Source organism: Vanessa tameamea, chromosome 3 (assembly GCF_037043105.1).
Source record: "Vanessa tameamea isolate UH-Manoa-2023 chromosome 3, ilVanTame1 primary haplotype, whole genome shotgun sequence".
In the NCBI taxonomy this organism is placed as follows: Eukaryota; Metazoa; Arthropoda; class Insecta; order Lepidoptera; family Nymphalidae; genus Vanessa; species Vanessa tameamea.
Window position 1 is genome coordinate 334,974 of NC_087311.1, and position 13,355 is coordinate 348,328.

The window sequence follows — 13,355 nt, forward strand, 5'->3', positions numbered from 1 at the left end:
ATAAAAACTTTGTTCAATAACGCGTATATTATATAATATCTATAAGAGATTAAAAAGATTACAAAAAGTATGGAGTTAGTATTCAATGGTTTCCATGCAGGATGAATAATAATCATTGAACTGTATTTATTTATCCATGTAACTTAATTGTCGTAAAGTGTACTATTTTATGCTGGTTCTTTCATTTCGAATATAATTCGTTCCAAGCCGGTACTACATTTAAATTTGGGAAGTTCTACAAAATAAGGAATTTTCGGCTGCTGCTAAAATATCATGAAAAATATCTTACAAACCAGTTTATTTATTATTTGTTATATTCAACTATTTTAGGTGGTCACTATTTTATTTAAAATTTAAATTTATTTCCGTAGGGAAATTACTATTCAAAGTGCCAAATTTGAATATTTTTGTAAATTCTTCTGTATAAAAATTATTATCTTAAATATATTTTGAAGAAGCTGTTGATACACCAAGTTCTTTAAAATTTTCCCGTAATGATATCCCGGAACTAATATTATAAATAGTTCGGAGAGTTCTATTCTGCAGAATAAATATAATTTCAATATTTGCGGCGTTGCCCCATAGCAACATTTTTCAGTGTCGTCCTCAGTTCGTACAACAACTCATTTAATTTAACCTAGTAAAATGAATGCCACTGTACTTGAAAAAAGCATATTTACATTGAATTATAATTTATGATTACATTGTTTTGTGAACCACACAATATTATATTTGACTCTAAATGAAATTTTATGCGCGTATAATTATGTCAAAATAGTTAATTAGATAAAATTATTTAGATCAATATTAAGAATAAATTATTATTTAAATATACGTTATTTATATAAACGCAGGCTTAAATTATGGTTAAGGGTATTTATTATTATTATATTATACAATGAGTGTACAAAGGATTATTGCTTCCGTTAATATTTTCCAGACATCGTTTAGTGAAAGGATGTTTACACATCTTGGCCTCCTAATGAGGTTTCCCTCAGCGCTGAGATGAATTAGGAAATTTACTTTATCTGGCTCGAGTCCGCAAACTTTGCTTAAGATGCACGCATCCTTAATACTAGGAAATCTCAGTTAATAATATAACAAAAAATAAAACCTAGAGTGTATAGTATTATTGTATGATTATGTAAGTTTCAAGTAACAAAAGGAATATTCCCTGTAGTTACGTTCAATGAAGACTTTCATTTCCTAAGTATTGTGAGCTCCTCGTAGAATTCAATTATGCTGCGATTTTCTTAGCCAGCGTCAAGCAGCAACACAATTATGTCAACTCCACTTTCTTAAGTCTCACCTCCACTCGGCTTCATTTCCACGCCGAGAAATAAAAAGCATCCCTCAATACTAGTATAATACAGACCATAATTATGCTGTATTGCTGAGGTCTCGACGCAAACTTGTATAACGTTATGTTTGAGGGCAGAAATATTTTATCTTGCAAATTAAATTTCTTTTCAAAATAATATCTTAGTACGAATATTTATAAAGGTAAACTGTATTTCATTTCGTTGCTACGATTTGATTCTTGTGAACATTGGATGAGAAGAAACAGTTTTTTACCTAGAATAAAAAATATCACACATAATATTTAGCTAAACTTTTTCATTGGAAGGAGGTGGTAGCAATACTATCGAACATTAAAAGGTTACCACTTTATTTTAACTATAATTTATTAATCGCGAAATATATAGATTTTAATTGCCATAGGAGGGCAGACGTACAAGGAAATGGTCACCTTCGCCACCAATAGATAACACCAATGTACACACATGTAACAAAATATAAACCCATTCTTACAAGTATATCGTTATTGCGCCGTCGATCATGACCCTTTTCCTGTAATTAAACTGGCTCACTCACTACTTAAACGGGGACACATAAATACAAAGTATTGCTATTTGGCAGTAGAATAACAGACGAAAACACACGTACACAGCGTTGCACAACCACTGCGGGCTTATAACTAAATTAAAAGGGACTTATTCAATAATTTGTTTGTAGAAGTTCACCGAAAGCTTTTATGCATTTACGTAAATAAAATGGAGACTCATAGTATCATAGGATATTTGAAAATTAAGTTGTCGAAGTGTAAACATTTCAATTGGTACCGCGATATTATTTGAATAAATCTTATGATATACTGAAAAGTTTTGATTTTAGCCCGTATACTGTTGCAAACAGTTTTTTACACCATAGTATAAAATATTATTGTTTTGGTATAGTAAATAATGAGTAGGCGGCTCCCACCCGTCGGGGCTGAACCCTATTACCGGTAAAATATTTAATATAATATTTCATAGAGTCGAATTCACATTCATTGTTGTGATGCAGTCTCTACTAGTTTATGCCGCCGGTACACACAAATAATTCGATGAAAAGGGATGTAAAAATTTCAAGAAAATATTTCAAAAATAAATTCGTTTGTTATTCGTACATGTCTTGTGAATAATTCAATTGAGGTCGGTATAGCGCAAATTTAAGGCGATTTACATATAAACGACAACATTATTTAATAAAATATACTTTGTTCAAAGCAATATTTAGTCACATTATATAATATATGTTCTCTATGTCTGTTCTATCGATTTAATTATAAATAAATTTGATCTTGTAAAGGAAAGAACTTGTAAGAACCAACTTGACTAAAGCTTAGCTAGATACTTATATTGTTTTTTGACAGATTTAAACGGGGACTTAATACAAGAACTAGAACTGTATAGGACATATTATAGACAAGCGTTTGCGTAAACACACGCTCATTCCGTTCTAAGATTATCTTAGATGATAGAGATGCTGGCGTTTAGCTAGCGGTTTTACTTGCTTTCCAAAGTACGGAGGTGTAACGCCGCCATTTTCCTGAATACGAACGAAGCAAATACAGCATAATATCTATAATCTATAATATATTATAAATAGAATAGTCAGCTAGGTATTTGCTTTCGCGCCGAATCAGAACATTACGAGTAGCTTAACGTAATGTGGACAGTATTCGTATTGTCATATCAGCTAGTTTTTGGTCAAGATAATATCATACAGACACTTATCTCTCGAATATCGAATACACAGACTGAAATCGATACAATAACTTATATGAGATTAATAATTATAATCAACAATAATGTTACTAATATTTAGTTCTATTAACGTCGATCGCTCGCCGTAATATACGATGAATCTCGCTTTTACTGCAATAGAATTATCGTAGTATCTGCTCTTAGTCTGTTGCGGTTCACGTATCCCCTTTTGTAAATCCGTATTACGGGTAACTCATTATCCCAGACCGAACAGATTCCACCAAATTGACAAGTTAATCCTCGATTGATTGAACTTTTTTTTTTGCCGAACAAGTATTTAAATCCCATTCGTCTGCTTTATTAATATATGCCTATGTTTTCTACATTTTTATATTAAAAAATTGCGTAATTAAAAAAAATGTTAAGTTGTTATTCGTTATTTTTATTAAAAGAACGAGATTAAATATTGATTATATTATTTTACGTAAAGTATTACTAAAGGTAAGGGATGACTCCGCTAAGTACTTAATGGAGGCCTTGGATCGCTTGCAGCGACGTACGCATTATCGGCAACGTGCAGGTCACAAACACATTCGAATCTTTACGTTTGCGTCGAGAAATAGAGGCGCTGAGCGTTGTCTATCGACTGTATCACGGCGAGTGCTCTGAGGAATTATTCTCTCTAATTCCTGCTTCCCCTTTCCTTCACAAGTCTACGCGTGTAAGCACCAGTAAGATTATTAACACAATCAATCACATAAAAACCTAACCTTCTAGTAAAAATATCAAGGGTTCATAAGTTAGAAGAAAAATAACAATATAAGGAAAATTCTAAAAATGGTGACGTCACAACTTAAGAATGTATCATTTAAACGTAATAAACCGAGATTAAATATGAGCTCTTCGTCACGATCTATGTGATCAATCCAAGATTATCAGTTTATCGTGGAATACCTCTGATTTTGATATTACAAGACACTACAAATGAACGCGTTATTGTGAGCACCCGCGCGTATATCTGTCAATCTCTTTCAATGTATATATATGTACATACTGTTTAGAAATATTGAGATAGAAAAAACGATTTTAATTTGGCATAAAAGAAACAAAAAAATAGCGTGGTAGAAGAAACATTTTTAAAAATAAGTTCTAAATAAAAGTAATTAATGCAACGAAACCTTCTTTCAAACTTTAACTAAACAGGTATGTATATTATGGCACTATGTCAAAGAGTCACTTAAGGAATTAAGTTCGTCACGGGTGGTACATTATGATATTACATACTATCAGTCGCTAGCTTTAGATAAGAGACCACACTTCATACACACACACACACACATATATAATTACATATTTCTCAAAAGTCGTTTTATTTGCACTAACAATTCACCATTCATAATTATAACCACAGTACATGCTTTTAATTTATTTCGTTATTAAAAATAATAATTGATCGTAAAATATTTTTATACTCTTTAAATCCTGAGTTATCATTAAAAAAGCGTTATAATGGTCCTAAGAGAAATTGAAAAACAGCGGGAATCTTCCTTTTGACGCGAACAATATACCCTCACTATGGTGATGTCTTTCTGACTGATTTTTGAGATGATTACGATCATTATTCACATCGATGATATTATAGCCAAATGAAATGATATAGTGAACAAATATGGGCAAAAAAATAGTTTTGGTTTGTAGTACACAGGCCCACTTAGGGTGAGTGAGCCAGCCACTGGGAACGTGTTAGCTGTCATGGTTGACGGGTTGCAACAGGCATTAGCGATATAAGTAAATTTTCTTACGGCGCTGTTATCTATAGGCGATGGTGACCACTGACCATCCGATGGCCCGCGGGATATTCTACGTATTCATTACAATAGCCATTATATAATATAAAAAAAATCTGTATTATTTTACTTTTATAATCCGATGGTACGGTAGCAGATACAGCCATAGATACACCAGTCATGGCCGCCGGCTTAGCGCGCCTCCCAAAGGAAATGAGTTTAATATTGATGAAACCTAGTAATTCCTAATAATTCTGACCGCTGAAAAACTCAGAATTTTTATAGCGCCGAAACTATAATTCTAACCAGGGCCTCAGAATGCTTAGTCACTAAGCCAAAGACGAATTTGACAAACACTATTCCAAACTGACTAAATTCCAATGCAATTTATTTAATTGAGCTCAATATTAAATAATATGCATACTATATTGAGGGAAATTCTTTACATTCCTTGTTAATCCCTAATTAAGTCCCCACAGACATCTGAATCGTGTATTCGTATGTGTGTGTATATAATGTATGTATTATGCATATACGGACATAGAAATATTCAAGTAATGAAGAATTATATGAAAATTCATTAAGGACTGGTATAATCACGAGAGATGAAAATATGGTAATTAGAGAAGCATGAGAATTATAGGTATTTATTTTGTTCTTAACTGACTATGGCAATAGCAAGGTTATAATAACGAGTGGAGTGTAAAATAGTAGACGTATCATTGCTACTGAAATAACTGACGGATATCATTTGAATTTGATACGTATGTTAGTTATTATTATTTTTTTTTTCTTATTTAATATATTTAATTAAAATAATGCATTTGAGAGCCAACAATAACAACAAGAGCCGAGATGGCCCAGTGGTTAGAACACGTGCATCTTAACCGATGATTTCGGGTTCAAACCCAGGCAGGCACCACTGAATTTACATGTGCTTAATTTGTTTATAATTCATCTCGTGCTCGGCGGTGAAGGAAAACATCGTGAGGAAACCTACATGTGTCTAATTTCAACGAAATTCTGCCACATGTGTATTCCACCAACCCGCATTGGAGCAGCGTGGCGGAATATGCTCCATACCTTCTCCTCAACGAGAGAGGAGGCCTTAGCCCAGCAGTGAGAAATTTACAGGCTGATTATGTTTATGTTTATGTTATTTGATTTGTTCGTGTTTAATAATTGGGAGTATTAGTATATATTTATAAATAGTTTTCTTTCATCGATAAAAAAATTTTGGACATAAATATGTACCTACCATCAATTAATATTAACTTTTAAATTTTGTGTATGAACAAATAAATACGAAAATAAAACCACGATGCTATATTAAGTGTTGTAAAAGAAATATTAAAAGCATGAGCTTATTCGTGTCTTATATAAGATTTACCTACTTGTTAATTAAATCTGAAGAATTTGTTTGCGTTACTATTTATATAATACTAGCGACCCGCCCCGGCTTCGCTCGGGCGCAATGCTAATACTAAATGTACTACAGCATATCTTGCAACGTTCACATTTTTTCAGTCATTAGACAATACAAACCGCTACGTCCCTGCGTTTTAAATCTGTAATATCTTCCAAAATATTAATTTAAATTATATGCTGTAAGGGTCATATTGATCAATATTAATTGCACAATGTATTTAAGGTACTTAATTGGATAAGGATTAAAACTGTATTGCTTAAAATCGCTCCAAAAATAAGCCATTATTTCTCGTAAAAAGGAAAAGGATAAAAAATAGTTATTGTCGGTTATCCCTAAGAGATAGACATAAACCATCACGAACTTGTTAAAGACCTTTTTAAGATGTACAATAATTCAGCCAGCGTTAGCAATATAAGCGCTAAAAATGTGTTTAATCACGATATCACTTCGGAAACCTCTAAAATGGTCAGTGTTTCTCTACTATATTGTGCATGTATTATACAAATAAACCTTCCTCTTGAATTAATCTATCTATATAATATATCCGCTGTGTAATTTTAAAGATCTAAACATACATAGGGACAGACAGCGGTGAGCGACTTTGTTTTGTACTATGTAATGATGATGTAGATCTTCCATGATTTAAAATGGTGATTGTGATACTTAACTAAAAATATATTTATTACGACACTAAATTAAAGTTCCCCCAATGCTACTTAATGTTAACTTAATCATAACACGTTAAGATTTAAATAAAACCGTTGACATATTTTATTTTATAGCTTATAAGATATATTATGAAGTAAAAATTGCGTAATAATGGCTATAAGCGAAATATCATTGTAACGAAGCACCAACGAGAGCTCAGCGCAATAATAATGACTCCGCTCCGAGCAATCAGCTCCATTGTGCTCCACGCACCTCGCTACACTCAGAATTGCGATTACAATTGACTAAAGAAATTGTTACTCTACATAAATGTAGGCTCATGCACAATACGAGCTGATTTGTTCCAATGAATTAAGCACGTGGACCACTGGGACACGTACGCCTCAGCCGGACGACACGTACTGTGTTATATACATATTATGTGGTTAGTTAATCTTTAGGTTGGCGATGACGGAAAACGTCGTGAGATATTTTTTTAAGTTTGACGAATAAAATCGATGAATTCATAATTTGCTCGCTAGAGCTCAAAAATTCGATAATTTAAATATTATATGGAGTATTTTTGGGTAATGATGGGTTAAATCGGTTAAGTCTATCAAAAGTTAGGACAACTTAACGTCTACGTGCATATTTTTCTGCATGAAAGTAGATTACAATCACTCAAAGTAAATTCCTTCATTTTAATTATATCATGCTAAATACCAAAAAACCTAAAAAAATCCAACGTTTTATATCATAATTGGTAAGCCTTTTGATTACATTGAAAAAATAAAGTTAAATTATGCAACGAAAAACTGACGCTTCGAGCTCGTCCTCGCTCACTTTACATAAAAGTTATATTACAATTATAAATTATAAAACGAAAAAAATAAAACATAATACGAAACGAGCATTATTCTTCTTATAATATTGCCGAGTTTTTTTACAACCACGGAATTATATTACAAGGCTTCAGATAATATTAAAAATAATAATATACTCTTGGTATAAAAACAAATTATAATTAAACGCATAAATCACTGACTAGATTTTTGTTATCGGGATGACTTGCATTAAAAATATATATAAGTTATATTTAATATCGGAACGCCGGAGATATCCCCGGTTTTCATAGGTGAGAAGTAGTATTGTTGTGGCTAATAAGTTTGACTTCGGTTCTAGGTTCAAACTGTCCAATAAAACGTTCTCGTATCGAAAAATCTCGAAAGTGAATACGCTCCCGTGCCTCGGAAAACGTGTGAATCCTTGCAGGTAGTTACTCCAGAAGTCTTTCCGGTCGTGTCCGATGTACCGTGAGATTATGAGAGTGGAATTTTAGAGGAAACTGGAATAGGGGTGCAGCTGTATTTGCGCACACACTTGTACAAAATAAGATGTCCTGAGGTGATGACCGCGACCAAAATAGACTAGGTGGACATCACTAAATGAACCTAATGTCGCTCATTGGTTAGAATGCGTGAATCTTAACGAATGATCGCGGGAAAAAAACAAGACAAACACCATTGAATTTCCATGTGCTTAATTTGAGTTTATAATAATATTAAAAAAAAACCGAGGTGATGATAGAAAACATTTTGACGAGACCTGCGTATGTCTAATTTCACTGAAATTTATCCACATACATATCAGTATTGGTGCAGCGTGGTGAGATAAGTTCCAAAACCTGCTTCTCGAAAGGGCCTTAGCTCAGCAGGGGGTCATTCACATATACCATCAAAGTTGTAGACATTTGCTACATATCCTTTCTCAAAAAAAACAGATATTGAGTAAATTATAATTATATTAGGACTGTTTTATATATATTGTAGCAAATTAATAAGTATTTTTTTCATATATTTTTTTTTGTAAATAAATTAAAAACTATTTTTTAATAGGTACAATTTACTAAAACTAAGATAAAAAAATATTAAATTATTCAAAGTTTATGGGAGCTACCGCTATAACTTTGTAAATAGCTGAAAGTACTTTTATGAATAAAACAACTTAGTAACTCCGTGGTTACAAATTCACAAAGTTTAAAGTTACATTGCTCGAAAAGTAGGTTATATTGCGACCATTATTTGCTTTATTAACTAACATAATTTACTCAAACGATTCATCGTTTTTTTTTGTTTATTCCCACAATTATTGCGAAATGTTCTAAGAGTAACTTTATACGAAATTATCCTTAAATTATAAAGTCATAATTTGCTTTCAATCACGACACAATTTGCTAACTTTTATTAATTTTCTAACTAAATTATAAACTTGAATTATCTGAAACACTTACGAAAGTTTATTTGGATATTTTAGTAAAATAATACTAAAAAATTAAAGACATTAAAATCTAATAAAATATAACTGAATTAAAATATTATACTGCCACTCGACAGCTAAATACGGATTGTATTACATTCAAATCAATTCAATTTTATGCCAAGGTGGCCCAATGGTTAGAACACGCAATCCGAAACCAAATTGTGGGTTCAAAGCAAGCGAAGGTGAAACATGTTTTTGTGTCGGATGAAAATCTACCACAAAGCCGCTTTGGAGCAGCAACGTCCACCATGGACGTAGGGCCAAAAAAATTTTTCATTCAAAATGGAGAAGACGCCTTAGCCGAATAGCGGAATATAGATAAACATTTTATTCTACGTCGTAATATTTGACTAACACATCTTACTAATACTAGTACGAAGATAAAGAAAAGCTACGACTTGGGTTGTATTGTAAGTCCCAGGTATCAAGATTTCTTAGAATCAAAGTCTCGAGACGCTGGCACTTCGACACAATTCTACATAATCAATTCACGTTATATTGTATTGAAAAGTTATTAAATAACATCCTAATAATACGATTTTACTATATACTCGTCTTGAGTCCCCGGGACTTTTAAATCTGGCAATAGTTTGGTAAAATGTGACATCTGGCTGGTTTGAGTCCCGAGTCTCTAAGAAACGAAACCTCAACCCAAACCATACTTACGTTCTTCTGCTGTAGTTCTACATTATAATAAAACATTGCTGATAATTAAAATTTAATTTAAAATGTTGAGGTACTTTCGCGTTCGAGTTTATTCGCCAAGGTCGGAGTTATTAAGTGTTTACACTTAGACAACTTGATTTTCTAGTTTTATTTGTATAAATAAAGTGGTTTGCGCACAACGGAGGAAATTTACGTAAAATTTCAAAGTTTTTACCAGAAATTGTATAACCAGATGAATATATTAGTTGCTTTCGATTCAGTAATCTAACGGTGATAGGATTTTTTGTGAGCATTTTTTGATAATACTTAGTACCTAATAATAGATTGTATATTTTTCTCACGCAGCATCATTACAGACACAACGTTATACATGGAAAGTAAAAAACTAATGACGTAAAAGATAAATTTGCACAGTGCTAGTATCGATGGGCGGTGAAGGTCACCTTGGCAGTAGATGGTACATTAATATTTTCATAATTATATGTTTATATTTTTAACCCTAGAATAATAACGTGTGAATTGAAGACGCAATAATACACTTAATGGGTATTTATGTAAGCGCACTCTTTTAACTTAAAAAACATACCTAATATAATTCTTAAACTAAAAGTCCTGAATTCCTCAGTCGTTAACTTCAGAAGTTAGGCCCGCGTTTGTAGTTAATACATAAGGCAAAGTGCCGTTGGCGTGTAATTTATATGTAAATGGCTGAGGTGGGCAACAATTTTGGCGCAGCAACAATCTCACGTGCAGTAAATCTGCCTAATGAGACGTTACAGTCTATAATTCAGGAAGGATTTCCTTGAGTGCTTGCCTTTATTGAAATCCGAATTAGGTCTTTGGACACACTTGGAGTATTTAGGTTTATTTATTGATTAAGATTTATTTTATCATATTTAAATTTTGGATGAAACAATTAAAGTTTTTATTTCATTATGTACACGTATATACTTCATCATTGCACTTGCATTGCATCACATTAAATAATTTAAAAAAGGTTTCGATTATTGGCAACTTTATTTTTATTGTTGTATCAGTAAGTAGGTACTGCTTGCTAAAAGTCTCCTCACTTGACAAGGAGACCTTACCTTATTAAACCGCACCGTTACAATTGAATAGGTTGCAGAACATTATATGATATATTAAGGATTCCTCCTTATGGTTTCCTTTCTTTATTATATTACAGGTGGGCGGACAGACAAATGAGCCACCTGATAGGAAGTGTGTGTCGTTCGGTTCGTTTGTGTTCGTAATTACACTGACTTAAAATCAGAACCACAATGTAAAACATTTCCTTCTTGACTGAACACCAGTTGTATTTTAACACTATAAATAAAAAATGAAGTACATGAGCACTGAGTGCTTTGGACCCTCTTGAACCCATTTGAACCCTCCATCATCGGCTACTATTCAAGTTTTCCATCCACTGGATCATCTACCCCGTTTTATTAGTATTTAAAATTTTAAAATATATTTTAAAAAATACGTAATTTCCGCATACTTAATAAAGTTTTTTTTGCAGCAAATTGAAGTAACTATTTTATAAAAATACTTTTCACAATTTTGAAAGTAAATTGCTTCGTGCAAAATTTTTCATTACGATAAGAAGGTTTTCTTGCAATATTCGCGCAACATCCTCGCAATATCGGGATGATATCCTTTGTGCTATGTTTAAGTCTTGAAAGTTTTAAATCACGCCTTTGTATTACCTGATGTATTAGAATAAGCTCCATGCGTTGTCTTCGCACGCGGACAGGGTTTTACTCTAAATATTTTTAAATGTAGTTTGGATAAAGATCCGTTATAGAAATTGTAGCTTGAAAATACCGCTAAAAAGGCCGTAAAGAAAGAAATGAATATAAAAAAGTAACCGTGACCACTCCGTTTTAAATCTGACTGTAGCGTAAACCGCTATAAAACCGTTAACAAACACCACGCCAAATTGATGTTTGCCACGTCCTCTACACATACATTGTGAAATCTTTTCAACAAAGACATAATACGTAAGTATTTTATCAAAGTATAATTAATATCATGCTGAGCTATATCTTTGCCCGAAAGCAGTCTGTCCAACTAGTTTTGTAGCTGTGACCGATTAATACTAGAAGAATAACTTGTGGTTATTCTTCATTAAATAGTCTAAAACAAAGTCGCTTGCCGCTGTCTGTCCCTATGTATGCTTAGATCTTTAAAATTATACAACGGATATTGATGCGATTTTTTTTAATAGATAGATTGATTCAAGAGGAAGGTTTATATGTATAGCACGTGCACAATGTAGTTGCGGAACACTGATAATTTTAGAGATTTCTAAAGTGATGTCGTAAATAAAAACATTTTTTGAGCTTACATTGCATACGCTGGCTGAACCCTACGAGATAGATCAAAATAATGTACTACAGTATTGTACACCTTAAAAAGGTGTCCGAACAAGTCCGCGGTGGTATATGTCTATTCCTTAGGGATAACCCACGATAAGCATTTTAATCCTTTACTTTTTATGATAAATAATGGCTTATTTTCGAATTAAATTTAAGCAATACAGCATTAATCCAAATAATTATCCAAATAAGTACCTTAAATACATACAATACAATACATACAAATAGTATTTCGAAGATATTACAGGAATATAGCGGTTAGTATGGTCTAACGACTGAAAAACTGTGAACGTAAGTATGTAAGACATTTTGTAGTATATTTAGTGACAGCATTGAACCCGTGCGAAGGTGGGGCGGAAATACCTTGACAATTAAAAATATAAGTACAACAAGATTCAATGAAATCAAAATTAATGAATCGAATAGAAATTATGAAATTAATGTCACGCTTATCGATGATCTTAGAAACAAGAGCTGAAGTCAACGGTGATGGTGATTTTGGAAATGGAATTATTCTTTTATTTAATGTGTTTCGTTTATAGAACTTTAATTATTTACATATCTAGATAAACTGTTAAAGCTACGAACGCGTTGAGAATATAATATAATAGTGGCTGTGGGTCATTAAGAACACACACCAGTAATGCATACTGCATTACTCGTGCGTGACGTTTGGCGAGCGTCAAGCGTAGCTGTCACACAGACAAAGACAATAAAGTTGACTCGTTTATTTCAGCACTTTTCTCTCCATCTGGATAGAGTGCAACACTCTGTCTAGATAATATATAAAAAAAATCTAAGCTATATATCTATTGTTGCTTCCGTTGGTTATTCTGAATAAATAATATCAAAACCAGTTCTGATTCATGATTTCTTAATTTATTGTTAACACCAATGTATTTTCCTAAAATAAGACAGCAAATAGTTACTTAATAAAATTTTACCAATATCATAAATATGGATTATTATTGGTAGCACTTTGTGCAGCCCGCCTGGGTAGGCACTACCCACTGATCAGATATTCCACCGCCAAACAGTAGTACTCAGTATTGTTATGTTCAGACACAAGGGATATAACATCTTAGTATCCAATGTT